Source organism: Pseudophryne corroboree, chromosome 6, assembly GCF_028390025.1.
Source record: "Pseudophryne corroboree isolate aPseCor3 chromosome 6, aPseCor3.hap2, whole genome shotgun sequence".
In the NCBI taxonomy this organism is placed as follows: domain Eukaryota; kingdom Metazoa; phylum Chordata; class Amphibia; order Anura; family Myobatrachidae; genus Pseudophryne; species Pseudophryne corroboree.
In genome coordinates, this window is record NC_086449.1 from 802,031,633 (window position 1) to 802,050,190 (window position 18,558).

The following is an 18,558-nucleotide window of genomic DNA, read 5'->3' on the forward strand; positions in this document are numbered from 1 at the left end:
GCACAATCGCACAATATATTGTTCAGGGTGTATGGCGCGACCGATATATCGCTTTAACGGTTGTGCCATTGGCTAGGGTACACATCATCTAATATGTATACAGCGGAAAAATAAAGCTGTCTGGTATTTTTGGGCTACATGCAAAAAAAGCTAATATTTGCCCTGCATGCAAAACTAAAAAAATGAAAAAAGAAAAAAAAAGGTTTGACAATCGAACTCTCTCTGCACATGTTACATCTGCCACACCAGCAGTGCACATGGTTTTGCCCAACTGCTAACAAATTTGCTGCTGCGATCAGGTCTGAATTACCCCCATGGTTTGTTCCAGATATAAAGTTACCTCCTTTTTCTGCTTTGTTCCCAACTCAGAATCAGCCCCAGCCTAATGCCGTGTACACACAGTGCAACCCACGTGGTGGCTGATACTGACTGTATTGACGCCGGAGGCATGAGCCTCCGATTTAGACAGTATTGGCCTTGCCTGCACCCACTATATTTCCTTGCGATGCCAATCCCACGGAACCGCGCATCAGCATCGCAAGGTACATACACGCTGGGGGTAATTCTGAGTTGAACGTAGCAGCAAGTTAGTTAGCAATTGGGCAAAACCATGTGCACTGCAGGTGGGGCAGATATAACATGTGCAGAGAGAGTTAGATTTGGGTGGGGTGTGTTCAAACTGAAATCTAAATTGCAGTGTAAAAATAAAGCAGCCAGTATTTACCCTGCACAGAAACAATATAACCCACCCAAATCTAACTTTCTCTGCACATGTTACATCTGCCCCACCTGCACTGCACACGGGGGATCATTCCGAGTTGTTCGCTCGTTGACGATTTTCGCAACGGAGCGATTAAGGCGAAAATGCGCATGCGCATGGTACGCTGTGCGCATGCGCTAAGTATTTTAGCACAAAACTTAGTAGATTTACATCCGAACTAAGAATTTTCATCGTTGAAGTGATCGGATAAAACGCAGGAGTGGCTGGAGAAACGGGGGAGTGGCTGGCCGAACGCAGGGCGTGTTTGTGACGTCAAACCAGGAACGAAACGGGCTGAGCTGATCGCAGTGTAGGAGTAAGTCTCGAGCTACTCAGAAACTGCTAAGAATTTTCTATTTGCAATTCTGCTAATCTTTCGTTTGCAATTCTGCTAAGCTAAAATACACTCCCAGATGGCGGCGGCCTAGCGTGTGCAATGCTGCTAAAATCTGCTAGCGAGCGAACAACTCGGAATGACCCCCATGGTTTTGCCCAACTGCTAACAAATTTGCTGCTGCGATCAACTCAGAATTAGGCCCACTGTGCGATATGCACTATATAGTCCATATCGGAGGTAAAATCGCACCGTGTGTATGCACCTTAAAGCTGCATTAGCATCAAGGAGGAGAGTTGACACTTTACAGCTGTGCACCCACCCACCCACACAAAAATGCTCACCACTTTACAGGAGGTAATGCAACTAACTGTAAGTATTGATGTGGAACTACAACTCCCAGCAAGCCCAGTCAGACATTGAATGTTTAGGCATACTGCAATTTGTAGAGCTAAAAGCGTAAAATACATTTTGGAGATAGCGATGACAAAACTGAATTGCCGTTATTTGACACTATAAAGTCAGCTATATCTTCGGGAAGCCTCTTCTTACTTGATAATGTCATGAATGCACCATGGAAGCACTATTAAAGCGTATTAAGGGGGTAATTCCAAGTTGATCGCAGCAGGAATTTTTTTAGCAGTTGGGCAAAACCATGTGCACTGCAGGTGTGGCAGATATAACATGTGCAGAGAGAGTTAGATTTGGGTGGGTTATTTTGTTTCTGTGCAGGGTAAATACTGGCTGCTTTATTTTTACACTGCAAATTAGATTGCAGATTGAACACACCCCACCCAAATCTAACTCTCTCTGCACATGTTATATCTGCCTCCCCTGCAGTGCACATGGTTTTGCCCAATTGCTAACAGAATTCCTGCTGCGATCAACTTGGAATTACCCCCTAAGTTAGCTACAAAACATGTAGCCAAGTAGAGAGTAGTAGAGCATGCACACAGCTACAGCAAAGCACTAGGACCTTCACAAGACTACTAGTCCACTACTAGACCAACCAATCAGAGCATAAGAACACTCAGAACTAGAACAACCTGTAGCCAATCAGGGCGTTAGAAGGCTCACAGAACGAGAACAACCTGTAGCCAATCAGGGCATTAGAAGGCTCACAGAACTAGAACAACCTGTAGCCAATCAGAGCATAAGAACACTCAGAACTAGAACAACCTGTAGCCAATCAGGGCATTAGAAGGCTCACAGAACTAGAACAACCTGTAGCCAATCAGGGCATTAGAAGGCTCACAGAACGAGAACAACCTGTAGCCAATCAGGGCGATAGAAGGCTCACAGAACGAGAACAACCTGTAGCCAATCAGGGCATTAGAAGGCTCACAGAACTAGAACAACCTGTAGCCAATCAGAGCATAAGAACACTCAGAACTAGAACAACCTGTAGCCAATCAGGGCATTAGAAGGCTCACAGAACTAGCACAACCTGTAGCCAATCAGAGCATAAGAACACTCAGAACTAGAACAACCTGTAGCCAATCAGGGCATTAGAAGGCTCACAGAACTAGAACAACCTGTAGCCAATCAGGGCATTAGAAGGCTCACAGAACGAGAACAACCTGTAGCCAATCAGGGCGTTAGAAGGCTCACAGAACGAGAACAACCTGTAGCCAATCAGGGCGTTAGAAGGCTCACAGAACGAGAACAACCTGTAGCCAATCAGGGCATTAGAAGGCTCACAGAACTAGGACAACCTGTAGCCAATCAGACCATAAGAACACTCAGAACTAGAACAACCTGTAGCCAATCAGGGCATTAGAAGGCTCACAGAACTAGAACAACCTGTAGCCAATCAGAGCATAAGAACACTCAGAACTAGAACAACCTGTATCCAATCAGGGCATTAGAAGACTCACAGAACTAGAACAACCTGTAGCAAATCAGGGCATTAGAAGGCTCACAGAACGAGAACAACCTGTAGCCAATCACAGCATTAGAAGGCTCACAGAACTAGAACAACCTGTAGCCAATCAGAGCATAAGAACACTCAGCACTAGAACACCCTGTAGCCAATCAGGGCACAAGAACACTCAGAACTAGAACAACCTGTAGCCAATCAGAGCATTAGAAGGCTCACAGAACTAGTACAACCTGTAGCCAATCACAGCATTAGAATGTTCCCAACCTCGGTCCTCAAGGCACGCTATTACAGTCCATTTTTTGAGGATAGCCATACTTGAGCACAGGTGACTAAATCAGTGCCTCAGTTACTGTGATTTAACCATCTGTGCTCAAGCATGGGTAGCCTTAAAACTTGGACTGTTAATTCTCCTTGAGGACCAAGGTTGGAAACACGGCTCTAAGCAAAGCTGCTGTGTACTGTGCTTGACAATAAAGGCCATTAGGTCTCATTATTTGCATACCCTCCAACATGACCCGCCCCACTAGGTACAAAATGCTCTGTTTCTGGGCTTCCCTCTTAATTTATTATTGCCATCACCTGTGAAGAAACAGCTTTCTTATCATTTAACTAGTTCAACACAGGTGATGGAAATCATAAATTAAGAGGAAAGTCCAGGAACAGAGCATTTTGTACCTAGTGGGGCGGGTCATGTTGGAGGGTCTGTATTTGATGTATGTATAGTTCCACTTAAGGCACAACAGATCCACAGCATACTTGCCTACCTGACCCTCTCCATGAGGGAGAAAATGCTCTGTTCCTGGACTTTCCTGGTAATGTATGATTGCCATCACCTGTGGTGAGCTAGATAATTGATAAGAAAGGTGTTTCACCACAGGTGATGGCAATCATACATTACCAGGAAGGTCCAGGAACAGAGCATTTTCTCCCTCATGGAGAGGGTCAGGTAGGCAAGTATGATCCACAGGAGACTTCAGGATGACACCGAGTGTTCCCTATATTATTAATGCTATCCATGGGGACTGTAGTGATAGACACTGGTCAGAGGAGAATGATGCTCGCTAACTTACTTCCTATGTTTCATCGCTGTCCCTGTAACTATCTCTCCATCTGTGGCTGACACGGCAATGCTGTACTTTGATACAGTCCAAGTCTATATTCAGAGGGGGCTGCATTTATTTAATTATTAACATCTATATAGTGCACACATATTACGCAGCACTGTACAGACAATGGGCAGGGCCGGTTCTAGCCCTTTTGGCAACCCGGGCTGGAAATAGGGGCGTGGCTTCATACAGGGGGCGTGGTCAGTTACGCCCCCTGTAGAGTTGTGCCCCCTGTAGGAGTAGCGCCGCTTATACCAAAAAATAAAATAATACTTACTATCCCCGCTCTTGATTCCTGACCGCTGCAGACCTCCGCCGGCGCCGCTCCTCTCCTCAGAACTATGGGACAGATAGACACTAGAGGTCAATTATGATCTCTAGCGTCTGTGTCAGTCCCACAATGCTGTGCGGTGCGCAATGATGTCATCGCGCACCATACAGCAAAGGTCCTCTCCACGAAGGGAAACTAGACGGGTAGCGTCTAGTTCCCTTCACAGCGGGGGGCACAGTAGCACAGTAGCGGATCTTGCCATGGTGCGGCGCCCTCCAGATGGCGCCGGCGCCCTCCGGAAGGCGGTGCCCCGGGCAAAAGTCCTCCTTGCCCGTGGCAAGATCCGCTACTGACAATGGGGGTGATTCCGCTCAATCGTAGCTGTGCTAAATTTAGCACAGCTACGATCAGGATGCTTTTGCACTTTAGGAGTAGCTCCCTGCCAGCGCAGCTTTTGCGTGCTGGCCGGGAGCTACTTGACGCTGCCCGGCTTGCAGCGGCTGAGTGTGACGTCACGCACCCGCTGCGGCCCGCCCCCTCCGCACAGAACGGCCACGCCTGTGTTGGCCGGACTGCGCCCTCAAAACGGCGGCCAAACGCCGTCGTGCCGCCCCCTCCCGCCCAGCGACCGCTTCTGCCTGTCAATCAGGCGAAGAACTGCAGTCAGCGATCAGGTCAGAATGACCCCCAATATTTGGCCATGTACATCAGTCCTTGCCCCACTCCACACAGACAGGGCCTCGGTGGGAATCACGAAACCCAAAACCTCAGTGCTGTGAGGCAACTATGCTACCCACTGTGACACTGTGCACTATATGAAATCTGAGTGTTAAACTGAAGAAGGCACATGAGTTGCCGATTTAGGGCCTAATTCAGACCTGATCGCAGCAGCAAATTTGTTCTCTAATGGGGAAAACCATGTGCACTGCAGGTGGGGCAGATGTAACATGTGCAGAGAGAGTTAGATTTGGGTGTGTTATTTTGTTTCTGTGCAGGGTAAATACTGGCTGCTTTATTTGTACACTGCAACTTAGATGTCAGTTTGAACACACCCCACCCAAATCTAACTCTCTCTGCACATGTTACATCTGCCCCCCTGCATTGCACATGGGCCCTCATTCCGAGTTGTTCGCTCGTTATTTTTTTCCGCAACGGAGCGATTTGTCGCAAACTGCGCATGCGCAATGTTCGCAGTGCGTCTGCGCCAAGTAAATTTGCTAAAAAGTTTGGTATTTTACTCACGGCTTAACGAAGAAATCTCTTCGTTCTGGTGATCGTAGTGTGATTGACAGGAAGTGGGAGTTTCTGGGCGGAAACTGGACGTTTTATGGGAGTGTGTGAAAAAACGCTGCCGTTTCTGGGAAAAACGCGGGAGTGTCTGGATAAACGGGGGAGTGTCTGGATGAACGCTGGGAGTGTTTGTGACGTCAAACCAGGAACGAAACTGACTGAACTGATCGCAGTGTAGGAGTAAGTCTCGAGCTACCCAGAAACTGCTAAGAAATTTCTTTTCGCAATTCTGCGAATCTTTCGTTCGCAATTCTGCTAAGCTAAGATTCACTCCCAGTAGGCGGCGGCTTAGCGTGTGCAATGCTGCTAAAAGCAGCTAGCGAGCGAACAACTCGGAATGAGGGCCATGGTTTTGCCCATTAGAGAACAAATTTGCTGCTGCGATCAGGTCTGAATTAGAAACCACAGCTCCTCAACAACTGCACATCTGATTTTTTTATTTTTTTTTTAAATCATTTTGCAGGGAGTGTAAATATATATATATATATATATATATATATATATTTTAAATTTATATTTTGCATTTTATATTTAGATTTTTCTTCGTACATATTAGTATCAAATTATTAGGCCCTAGGGTAACAACTTTGTGCCTCCTGCCCCAATGGTGTCACTATTTCCTTGTGAACTCATCAGCTAAACATTAGTGGCTAGTAATCAGTGTCATTTTGCGAAGTGGGGAGAGATAGCGCTCACTCAGGGGACAGTTGGGATTAGCGCTGCTTGACCTGGAGGTGTCCTGCCTCCTGTTGCGGAATATTGAAAGAAAATGGTCAGCGCTCTCTGGGGGTGTGGATGTCTGGGAGGTGGGGGGGGGAGGTGGGAGGTGGGAGGAAAGAGCTATGGGGGGGGGGGAGTTGTTCTTGGAGGAGAGGTGTGTCGTGGAATGCTGTTACTGGGTATATATCCCTAAGGGCTGTAACACACACTCCGGTTTTTCCCGGATGGCAAAAAGCCGGACAAACTTTGTCCGGCTTTTTGCAATCCGGGAGAAACCGGCAGTGTCTGTCACACAGGACGGCTTTTAGCCGTGTGTGATGCTGTGCGCATGCGCAGCATCAGACACGGCTACAGTAAAAACCGTTGTGTGTGAAAGCTCCCCTTCACACACATGGTTTACTGGCTCCAAAGACGGCCCGGCGGCCGCCCGGCCGCCGGACCCTCCAGTGGTGAGACCCGGCTGCAACCCGGCAGCCGGGCCGGTGCCGTGCAGTGTGAAGGCACCCTAGCCCTCACACTGTTAACTACAATGCCGGCACGGGGAAATGCCGTCCGGCTTTTTCCCGGCCGGCAAAAGCCGTGTAGTGTGTTTCAGCCCTTAGTGCACAATGACAAGCTATGAGACGAAATAGGTTGTGTATATTTATTAGTTACTTAATTGATTGTGAGTCCCTCTTCAGGTGTGCCATGCAGACCACCCTTTCTGAGTGTACCCTCCTAAATATGGTACATTTGTACACAGACCCTTACAGTCAATAATGTCCAATGCCACTATCAGGTGCGTCAGACACCCTCCCTGAAAATGCTTGGACACGCCTGCTTTTTTCCGGACACTCCCAGAAAACGGTCAGTTACCACCAGGGGCGTCTCTAGAGAGGAGGGGACCCGTGTGCAGACTCCGTGTGTGGGCCCCCTATCCTCTCCCGTAGCCGTCGCGCCGCTGCTAGAGCTCTGAGCGCTGTAGACTCTGGCACAGTGTTAGAGTTTACAGAGCATGCCTGCGGTGCCATTTTTTTTGGAGTCCTGCCCATGCGCTGTAGACTCTGGCACTGTGCCAGAGTCTCTAGTGGTCAGTGCGCTAGCAGCGGCGCAACGGCTACGGGAGAGGAGGGGGCCCACACACGGTCAGCGATGGACGCCGGAAAGGTAAGTATAGGAGAAATGGCTGCAGTGTGTGTGGCCCCCCCTGGACTCAGGGGCTCGTGTGCAACGCACACACTGCACCCATTACAGAAACGCCAATGGTTACCACCCACAAATGGCTTCCACCTGTCAATTACCTTGTGAACGGCCGTGCGAACGGATTTTTCGCACCATCCCTTCACTGACCATCAATGCCCCTTGCTGTTGTCCGACGCGCGTGCGCATTGCGGTACATACGCATGCGCAATTAATATCTGATCGGCCGCTGTACGAAAACACACAGCAGCGATCGGATCTGAATCACCCCCCATAGTGTTGTCACAGCGCTCAGTTGTCCTGCCACTGGCTCACCGTAGGGAGATTATGCTGACACATCATTAGGTCTAACACATCTGCTTACTCTCCAGGAATTTCCAGGAGACTCATGAATTTGGGGGAGCTCTCCCGGCTTCCAGGAGAGAAGGCTTCTCACGACCAATCCCCCCCCCGCCTCCTGACCACTTCTCCCATGAATCGTATCATTCCTGCCCCTTCTCTTTCCACACAATGCTGGAAATAATTCATTACAAATATCGCAGGGGTCCAATAACACCCCCACCCCACCAACCTTTGACTTGACCCTCCTTGGACCTCACAGAGGACGGAGGGGGGAGTGTGGTAAGTATGCATTAGCACCAGACAACAGTCTGTACCTTGTGTCACATAGGAGCTTACGGCACAATACAACGCAGTCTGAGGAACAAATCCCTCAATTCTAAACAACAAAAAATGAATTCACAATTACAGCAGATGTTATAAGAAACTGGCCAGAGGCAAAACAGTTCCCGGTCCGGATCTAAGCCGCACGTTACAGGCTGCATTTGGGAAACGTCCTGTTACCCGGTGGTTTAAGTGATGGTTTAAAAATTCAGATGATTAAAGTATATGGGAAAGAATATTAGAAATTCTCACCTTTTGTGGTATAAAATAACACACCTCGCAAATGTCCGCATTCAGCAGGACCATCATGTTTTTCTGGGACTGTCCTGCTGCCCCACCCAGAGGCCGCAGTGTCCCACGGGGGAACACGTTATGGGTGGAGCATTGTCAATGCCGCTCTGCTATGCATCACGGAGAGTGCGGGCACACCCCCAACAGTGACTCGAACAGGGAGCCGTGTGGCGCTGCCCCCTTTTTCCTAGACTCCACCCCCTTTTGGGATGCAGGCGGCCTACAGCACTCGCAGGGTCCCGACTCTGAAGGCACCAAAGTTGGGAGGTACGAAATAGGGTGAGGACAATGGAATTATTATAGTTATGCAATAAGAGAGCTGTATATATTAGCCAGAACTGCAACAGAATGTTTTTGACAGGGGCAGTGACAGGATGTGAGGAGGAGCAGGATCCCCAGCAGCACAGAGTACATCAGGAGATGAGGGATGTGTCAGTAAGGCCAGGACTGTATGTGACAGGGGCAGTGACATGATATGAGGAGGAGCATGGAGGCAGCAGGAAGCCACAGACTGAGAGTTATATAGTGGGAGGAGCAGGGTCCCCAGCAGCACAGAGTATATAAGGAGATGAGTGATGTGTTAGTGAGGACAGGGCTGCATGTGACAGGGGCAGTGACATGATGTGAGGAGGGGAATGGAGGCAGCAGGAAGCCACTGACTGAGAGTTATATAGTCAAATGAGCAGGGTCCCCAGCAGCACAGAGTATATCAGGAGATGAGTGATGTGACAGTGAGGGCAGGGCTGCATGTGACAGGGGCAGTGACAGGATGTGAGGAGGGGAATGGAGGCAGCAGGAAGCCACAGACTGAGAGTTATATAGTGGGAGGAGCAGGGTCTCCCAGCAGCACAGAGTATATCAGGAGATGAGTGATGTGTCATTGAGGACAGGGCTGCATGTGACAGGGGCAGTGACATGATGTGAGGAGGGGAATGGAGGCAGCAGGAAGCCACAGACTGAGAGTTATATAGTGGGAGGAGCAGGGTCCCCAGCAGCACAGAGTATATCAGTAGATGAGTGATGTGCCAGTAAGGCCAGGACTGCATGTGACAGGGGCAGTGACATGATGTGAGGAGGGGAATGGAGGCAGCAGGAAGCCACAGACTGAGAGTTATATAGTGAAGGAGCAGGATCCCCAGCAGCACAGAGTATATCAGGAGATGAGTGATGTGTTAGTGAGGACAGGTCTGCATGTGACAGGGGCAGTGACATGATGTGAGGAGAGGAATGGAGGCAGCAAGAAGCCACAGACTGAGAGTTATATAGTGGGAGGAGCAGGGTCCCCAGCAGCACAGAGTATATCAGGAGATGAGTGATGTGACAGTGAGGGCAGGGCTGCATGTGACAGGGGCAGTGACAGGATGTGAGGAGGGGAATGGAGGCAGCAGGAAGCCACAGACTGAGAGTTATATAGTGGGAGGAGCAGGGTCCCCAGCAGCACAGAGTATATCAGGAGATGAGGGACGTGTCAGTGAGGACAGGGCTGCATGTGACAGGGGCAGTGACATGATGTGAGGAGGAGAATGGAGGCAGCAGGAAGCTACAGACTGAGAGTTATATAGTGGGAGGTGCAGGGTCCCCAGCAGCACAGAGTATATCAGGAGATGAGAGATGTGTCAGTGAGGACAGGGCTGTATGTGACAGGGGCAGTGACATGATGTGAGGAGGGGAATGGAGGCAGCAGGAAGCCACAGACTGAGAGTTATATTGTGGGAGGAGCAGGGTCCCCAGCAGCACAGAGTATATCAGGAGATGAGTGATGTGTCAGTGAGGACAGGGCTGCATGTGACAGGGGCAGTGACATGATGTGAGGAGGGGAATGGAGGCAGCAGGAAGCCACAGACTGAGAGTCATATAGTGGGAGGAGCATGGCTTACTAGCAGCACAGAGTATATCAGGAGATGAGTGATGTGTCAGGGAGGACAGGGCTGCATGTGACAGGGGCAGTGACATGATGTGAGGAGAGGAATGGAGGCAGCAGGAAGCCATAGACTGAGAGTTATATAGTGGGAGGAGCAGGGTCCCCCAGCAGCACAGAGTATATCAGGAGATGAGGGATGCATCAGTGAGGACAGGGCTGCATGTGACAGGGGCAGTGACATGATGTGAGGAGGGGAATGGAGGCAGCAGGAAGCCACAGACTGAGAGTCATATAGTGGGAGGAGAATGGCTTACTAGCAGCACAGAGTACATCAGGAGATGAGTGATGTGTCAGTGAGGACAGGGCTGCATGTGACAGGGGCAGTGACATGATGTGAGGAGGAGAATGGAGGCAGCAGGAAATATTTGTGTTGATTCCTTGTGTCACATTCCTGAGCCATCTGGAAAACCTGCTCCTGTGTTGCTTTACAGTATTCCGCTCCTGTTTTATATGGAGAACCTACTACTGCGCTATCTGGAAAACCATTACCGTATATCTGTTCCTGTGTCCTTCACCTTGCTGCTTCCTAGCAGCTCAGCATTGTATTATTTCCTCAGTGCATTCCTGGACATTCCTGTGATAATCCCCGGAGCTTTCCGAGTTATACATTCCTGCACTATTTCATTTGCTGGCTCATTTGTATTCTGTTTAGTCATCCTGCTTCAGTTTGGTGTCCAGATGAGGGATCTACACTGTCTAGATAGGAAATTGGTCGACACCATATAATCTACATGCATTAGGTCGACAAAGTCAAAAGGTCAAGAGGGTGAAAAGGTCAACAGGAAAATGACAGACAGTGCTTACGATTGACAGGTACAAAATGTTGACATGACAATGGTCGACACACAAGTTTATGGGGTTTTTCACATATATTTCTACTTTTTGCTTGATTTACCATCCACGTGGACTATGATTGAGAATAGCAACCCGTGGCGAATCAGGGGCGTGTCAGCTGCGTTTTTGGGGCGGCTGCGTGTCGTCACCGCTCCGATCGAAAAAATGGGGGCAGGACGTTTTCTGCGACCACGCTGTCATTGCTGTGCGACCGCAATTACAGAGTGATCGCAGTTGGTGGGCGGATGTGGGTAGCATGCTAGGCGGCCTTGCCTTGCAATGAGCAAGCCCCCTGCATGACACGAATGGGGGTGTGACACACTGCCACATAATGGATCAGGGGGCGTGTTTGCACAGACACGAGGCCACGCCCCCTTTCACAAGCATGCACACAGATCTGGAGATTGGCGGGATGGGTCTTTCAGCCATTGATTTGCGCAGCAGATTAAACATCTGCAAATAACAAGGAATTCAGCTCTTGATATTGTAAAAAACTACAGGAGAACATGGAGTTCACTATCTACAGCAGAAATACAGTCTGAGGAAGCAGTGGCGTAAGTTTATCCCAGTTGCCCGGAGGCAAGAAAAATATTGCCCCCCCCCCCCCCCATATATCATCCGTGAGCCAATAAGATGCCGTTTTGAGATCCGAGTAACACCGAACCCGCTCATCTCTAATTCTAACTATATGAAGCTACTACAAAACCGTTGCAACTAGGCAGATCTATGTAGGGGTCCAACCACACACTACATAGATTTGCTCAGTCACTCACAATGCTGATTATTTCCCTGACAATTAATTTGCAAGTGTCTTATCCAGGATTAGAACCCACAACCTTTTACACTGGTAGCATGCACCTTACTGATGGAGATATCTGCTCTTGCATAGGAAGTATGAGAATTCTAACTATATGGCATAACGTGTAATTGTCAGAGAAATAACGTCATATAGTTAGAATTCTCATGTTTCCTTTATAGGAGCAAATAGCTTCATCAGTAAGGTGTCTGCTTCCAGTATATCTATAGTAAAGAGGGTGTGATTTGTAATGTGCAGTGACTAGTGGGGAAGTCGGTTACGGAAGAGTTACCGGCTGCTGTCAATTAACTTAATTGATTAACGTTGCAGAATACAAGGAACAGGAGGAGAAGTGCCCCCCTTCAAAGCAGGAGCCCGGCGGCAGCTGACTCCATTGCCTCCCAGAGTTCTGCCTCTGTGAAGAAGCATGTTGGCTGTGAAACGCGTCACTAAAGTTTAAGCACAACTTAGGCCCTCATTCCGAGTTGTTCGCTCGTTATTTTTCTTCGCATTGGTGCGATTTTCCGCTAACTGCGCATGCGCAATGTTCGGTATTTTACTCACGGCATTACGGTTTTTTTTCTTCGTTCTGGTGATCGGAGTGTGATTGACAGGAAGTGGGTGTTTCTGGGCGGAAACTGACCGTTTTATGGGTGTGTGTGAAAAAACGCTGCCGTTTCTGGGAAAAATGCGTGAGTGGCTGGAGAAACGGGGGAGTGTCTGGGCGAACGCTGGGTGTGTTTGTGACGTCAAACCAGGAACGAAACTGACTGAACTGATCGCAGTGGCAGAGTAAGTGTCGAGCTACTCAGAAACTGCTAAGAAATTTCTATTCGCAATTTTGAGAATCTTTCGTTCGCAATTCTGCTAAGCTAAGATACACTCCCAGAGGGCGGCGGCTTTGCGTGTGCAATGCTGCTAAAAGCAACTTGGAATGAGGGCCTTAGTTTGAAGAGCTGTATGTGAACTGAAATTAAGGAAAAATTACTTCACAGAAAGGGTAGTGGATAAGTGGAATAGCCTCCCATCAGAGGTGGTAGAGACTAAGACTGTAGGGCAATTTAAACATGCTTGGGACAGGCATATGAATATCCTTACAAAGAATTAAGGTTAAAAAAGGGTTGAGATTGCCTAAAGGATAAAATAAAAAAGGGGCAGACTAGATGGGCCAAGTGGTTCTTATCTGCCGTCAAATTCTATGTTTCTATGTTTCTAACGGATGTCTACCTACCTGTGAAACTTTAATACATTAATTTCTCTAACGTCCTAGTGGATGCTGGGGACTCCGTAAGGACCATGGGGAATAGCGGCTCCGCAGGAGACTGGGCACAGCTAAGAAAGAATTAGGACTTCCTGGTGTGCACTGGCTCCTCCCACTATGACCCTCCTCCAGACTTCAGTTAGAATCCTGTGCCCGGCCGAGCTGGATGCACACTAGGGGCTCTCCTGAGCTCCTAGAAAGAAAGTATATGTTAGGTTTTTATTTTACAGTGAGATCTGCTGGCAACAGACTCACTGCAGCGAGGGACTAAGGGGAGAAGAAGCGAACCTACCTAACTGGTGGTAGCTTGGGCTTCTTAGGCTACTGGACACCATTAGCTCCAGAGGGATCGACCGCATGGAACCGGCCATTGGTGTTCGGTCCCGGAGCCGCGCCGCAGGCCCCCTTACAGAGCCAGAAGCAAGAAGAAATCCGGAAAATCGGCGGCAGAAGACATCAGTCTTCACCAAGGTAGCGCACAGCACTGCAGCTGTGCGCCATTGCTCCTCATACACACTTCACACTCCGGTCACTGAGGGTGCAGGGCGCTGGGGGGGGGGGCGCCCTGAGAAGCAATAAATACACCTTGGCTGGCAAATATATCACAATATATAGCCCCAGAGGCTATATATGTGATAAATACCCCTGCCAGAATCCATAAAAAAGCGGGAGAAAAGTCCGCGAAAAAGGGGCGGAGCTATCTCCCTCAACACACTGGCGCCATTTTCTCTTCACAGTGTAGCTGGAAGACAGCTCCCCAGGCTCTCCCCTGTAGTTTTCAGGCTCAAAGGGTTAAAAAGAGAGGGGGGGGGCACTAAATTTAGGTGCAATATTGTTTATACAAGCAGCTATTGGGGGAAAAATCACTCAGTTATAGTGTTATTCCCTGCATTATATAGCGCTCTGGTGTGTGCTGGCATACTCTCTCTCTGTCTCCCCAAAGGACTTTGTGGGGTCCTGTCCTCAGTCAGAGCATTCCCTGTGTGTGTGCTGTGTGTCGGTACGGCTGTGTCGACATGTGGGATGAGGAAGGTTACGTGGAGGTGGAGCAGAGGCCGATAAATGGGATGTCGTCCCCTGTGGGGCCGACACCAGAGTGGATGGATAGGTGGAAGGTATTAAACGACAATATCAACTCCTTACAAGGCTGGATGACGTAAAACAGCTGTGGGACAGCCGGCTTCTCAGCCCGCGCCTGCCCAGGCGTCTCAAAGGCCATCAGGGGCTCAAAAAAGCGCCCGTTACCTCAGATGGCAGACACAGATGTCGACACGGAGTCTGACTCCAGTGTCGACGAGATTGAGACATATACACAATCCACTAGGAACATCCGTTACATGATCTCGGCAATAAAAAATGTGTTACGCATTTCTGACATGAACCCAAGTACCACATAAAAGGGGTTTTATTTTTGGGGAGAAAAAGCAGCCAGTGTTTTGTTCCCCCATCAGATGAATGAATGAAGTGTGTAAAGTAGCGTGGGTTCCCCCAATAAGAAACTGGTAATTTCTAAAAAGTTACTGATGGCGTACCCTTTCCCGCCAGAGGATAGGTCACGTTGGGAGATATCCCTTAGGGTGGATAAGGCGCTCACACGTTTGTCAAAAAAGGTGGCACTGCCGTCTTAGGGTACGGCCACCTTGAAGGAGCCTGCTGATAAAAAGCAGGAGACTATCCTGAAGTCTGTATATACACACTCAGGTTATATACTGAGACCTGCAATCGCCTCAGCATAAATAGTGCTGCTGCAGCGTGGTCTGATACCCTGTCAGATAATATTAATACTCTAAGACAGGGAAAATAGTTTGCTAACATAGAGCATATTAAAGACGTTGTCTTATATATAAAGGATGCACAGAGGGATATTTGCCGGCTGGCATCCAGAATTAATGCAATGTCCATTCTGCCAGGAGGGTATTAGAAACCCGGCAGTGGACAGGTGATGCTGCCTATAAAAGGCACATGGAGACAGGTGCGGTAGGGGCGCGTCTCGGGAACTTCAGGGACCAGTGGGTTTGCCCACAGGTGGATCCCTAGGTTCTGCAAATAGTATCACAGGGATACAGGCTGGAGTTCGAGGCGACTCCCCCTCGCCGTTACCTCACCTCAGCCTTGCCTGCTGCTCTCGGAGAAAGGTAGTACTGGCGGCAATTCACAAGCTGCACTTCCAGCAGGTGAAATCTAGGTACCCCTCCTCCAACAAGGCCGGGGTTACTATTCCAAAATGTTGTGGTACCGAAACCAGACGGTTCGGTGAGACCCATTCTAAAATTGAAAGCCTTGAACACTTATATACGAAGGTTCAAGTTCGAAATGGAATCGCTCAGGGCGATTATTGTAAGCCTGGAGGGTATCACTGGACATCAAGGATGCTTACCTGCATGTCCCTATTTACCCTTTTCACCAGGAGTACCTCAAAATTGTGGTACAGGATTGTCATTACCAATTCCAGACGTTGCAGTTGGTCTGTCCCCGGCACCGAGGTATTTACCAAGGTAATGGCCGAAATAATTATCCCGTACTTGGACGATCTCCTTATAAAGGCGAGGTCCAGGGAGCAGTTGTTCGGCGGAGTAGCACTATCTCGGGAAGTGCTACAACAGCACGGTGGAATTCTGAATATTCCAAAGTCGCAGCTGGTTCCTACGACGCGTCTACTGTTCCTGAGTATGGTTCTGGACACAGAACAGGATAAAAAGGTTTTCTCCCGGAGGAGAAGTCCAAGGAGTTGTCGTCTCTAGACAGAGACCTCCTAATACGTATACAGGTGTCGGTGCATCAATGCACGCGAGCCCTGGGAAGGATGGTAGCTTCCATTCGCCAGGTCCCATTCAAGGATTTTCCAGTGGGATCTGTTGGACATGTGGTCCGGGTCGCATCTTCAGATGCATCGGCTGATAACCCTGTCTCCAAGGGCCAGGGTGTCGTTGTTGTGGTGGCTGCAGAGTGCTCATCTTCTAGGGGGCCGCAGATTCGGCATACAGGACTGGGTCCTGGTGACCACGGATGCCAGCCTTCGAGGCTGGGGGGCAGTCACACAGGGAAGAAACTTCCAAGGCTATGGAAAAGTCAGGAGACTTCCCTACACATAAATATTCTGGAACTAAGGGCCATTTACAATGCCCTAAGTCAGGCTAGACCCCTGCTTCAACACCGGTCGGTGCTGATCCAGTCAGACAACATCACAGCGGTCGCTCATGTACACCGTCAGGGCGGCACAAGAAGCAGGATGGCGATGGCAGAAGCCACAAGGATTCTCCGATGGGCGGAAAATCATGTGTTAGCACTGTCAGCAGTGTTCATTCCCGGAGTGGACAACTGAGAAGCAGACTTTCTCAGAAGACACGACCTCCACCCGGGAGAGTGGGGACTTCATCCAGAAGTCTTCCAAATGATTGTACACCGTTGGGAAAGGCCACAGGTGGACATGATGGCGTCCCGCCTCAACTAAAAGTTACAAAGATATTGCGCCAGGTCAAGGACCCTCAGGCGATAGCTGTGGACGCTCTGGTAACACCGTGGGGGTACCAGTCGGTGTATGTGTTCCCTTCTCTGCCTCTCTTACCCAGGGTAATGAGAATAATAAGAAGGAGAGGAGTAGGAACTATACTCATTGTTCCGGGTTGGCCAAGAAGAGCTTGGTAACCAGAACTCCAAGAAATGATCTCAGAGGACCTATGGCCTCTGCCGCTCAGACAGTACCTGCTGCAGCAGGGGGCCTGTCTGTTTCAAGACGTACCGCGGCTGCGTTGACGGCATGGCGGTTGAACGCCGGATCCTGAAGGAAAAGGGAATTCCGGAGGAAGTTATCCCTACGCTATTTAAAGCTAGGAAAGAAGTGAACGCTAACCATTATCACCGCATATGGCGGAAATATGTTGCGTACTGTGAGGCCAGGAAGGCCCCAAAGGAGAAATTTCAGCTAGGTCGATTTCTGCACTTCCTACAGTCAGAGGTGACTATGGGCCTACAATTCGGTTCCATTAAAGTCCAGATTTCGGCTCTATCGATTTTCTTCCATAATGGAACTGGCTTCACTGCCTGAAGTTCAGACATTTGTCAAGGGAGTGCTGCATATTCAGCCTCCTTTTGTGCCTCCAGTGGCACCGTGGGACCTCAACGTGGTGTTGGGTTTTCTAAAGTCACATTGGTTTGAGCCACTCAAAACCGTGAATTTAAAATATCTCACGTGGAAAGTGGTCATGCTTTTGGCCTTGGCTTCGGCAAGGCGGGTGGCAAAATTGGCGGCTTTGTCATGCAAAAGCCCCTATTGGATTTTCCATATGGATAGGGCAGAATTGAGGACTAGTCCCCAGTTTCTTCCTAAGGTGGTATCAGCTTTTCACTTGAACCAACCTATCGTGGTGCCTGCGGCTACTAGGGACTTGGAGGACTCCAAGTTACTGGACGTAGTCAGGGCCTTGAAAATGTATGTTTCCAGGACGGCTGGAGTCAGGAAGACTGACTCGCTGTTTATCCTGTATGCTCCTGCTTCAAAGCAGACTATTGCTCGCTGGATTTGTAGCACAATTCAGCTTGCGCATTCTGTGGCTGGCCTGCCGCAGCCTAAATCTGTAAAAGCCCATTCCACGAGGAAAGTGGGCTCTTCTTGGGCGGCTGCCCGAGGGGTCTCGGCTTTACAACTTTGCCGAGCTGCTACTTGGTCAGGGGCAAACACGTTTGCAAAATTCTACAAAATTGATACCCTGGCTGAGGAGGACCTTGAGTTCTCTCATTCGGTGCTGCAGAGTCATCCGCACTCTCCCGCCCATTTGGGAGCTTTGGTATAATCCCCATGGTCCTTACGGAGTCCCCAGCATCCACTAGGACGTTAGAGAAAATAAGATTTTACTCACCGGTAAATCTATTTCTCGTAGTCCGTAGTGGATGCTGGGCGCCCGTCCCAAGTGCGGACTGTCTGCAATACTTGTATATAGTTATTGTTAACTAAAAGGGTTATGGTTGAGCCATCTGTTGAGAGGCTCTGTTATGTTCATACTGTTAACTGGGTATAATATCACGAGTTATACGGTGTGATTGGTGTGGCTGGTATGAGTCTTACCCGGGATTCAAAATCCTTTCCTTATTGTGTCAGCTCTTCCGGGCACAGTATCCTTACTGAAGTCTGGAGGAGGGTCATAGTGGGAGGAGCCAGTGCACACCAGGTAGTCCTAATTCTTTCTTAGCTGTGCCCAGTCTCCTGCGGAGACGCTATTCCCCATGGTCCTTACGGAGTCCCCAGCATCCACT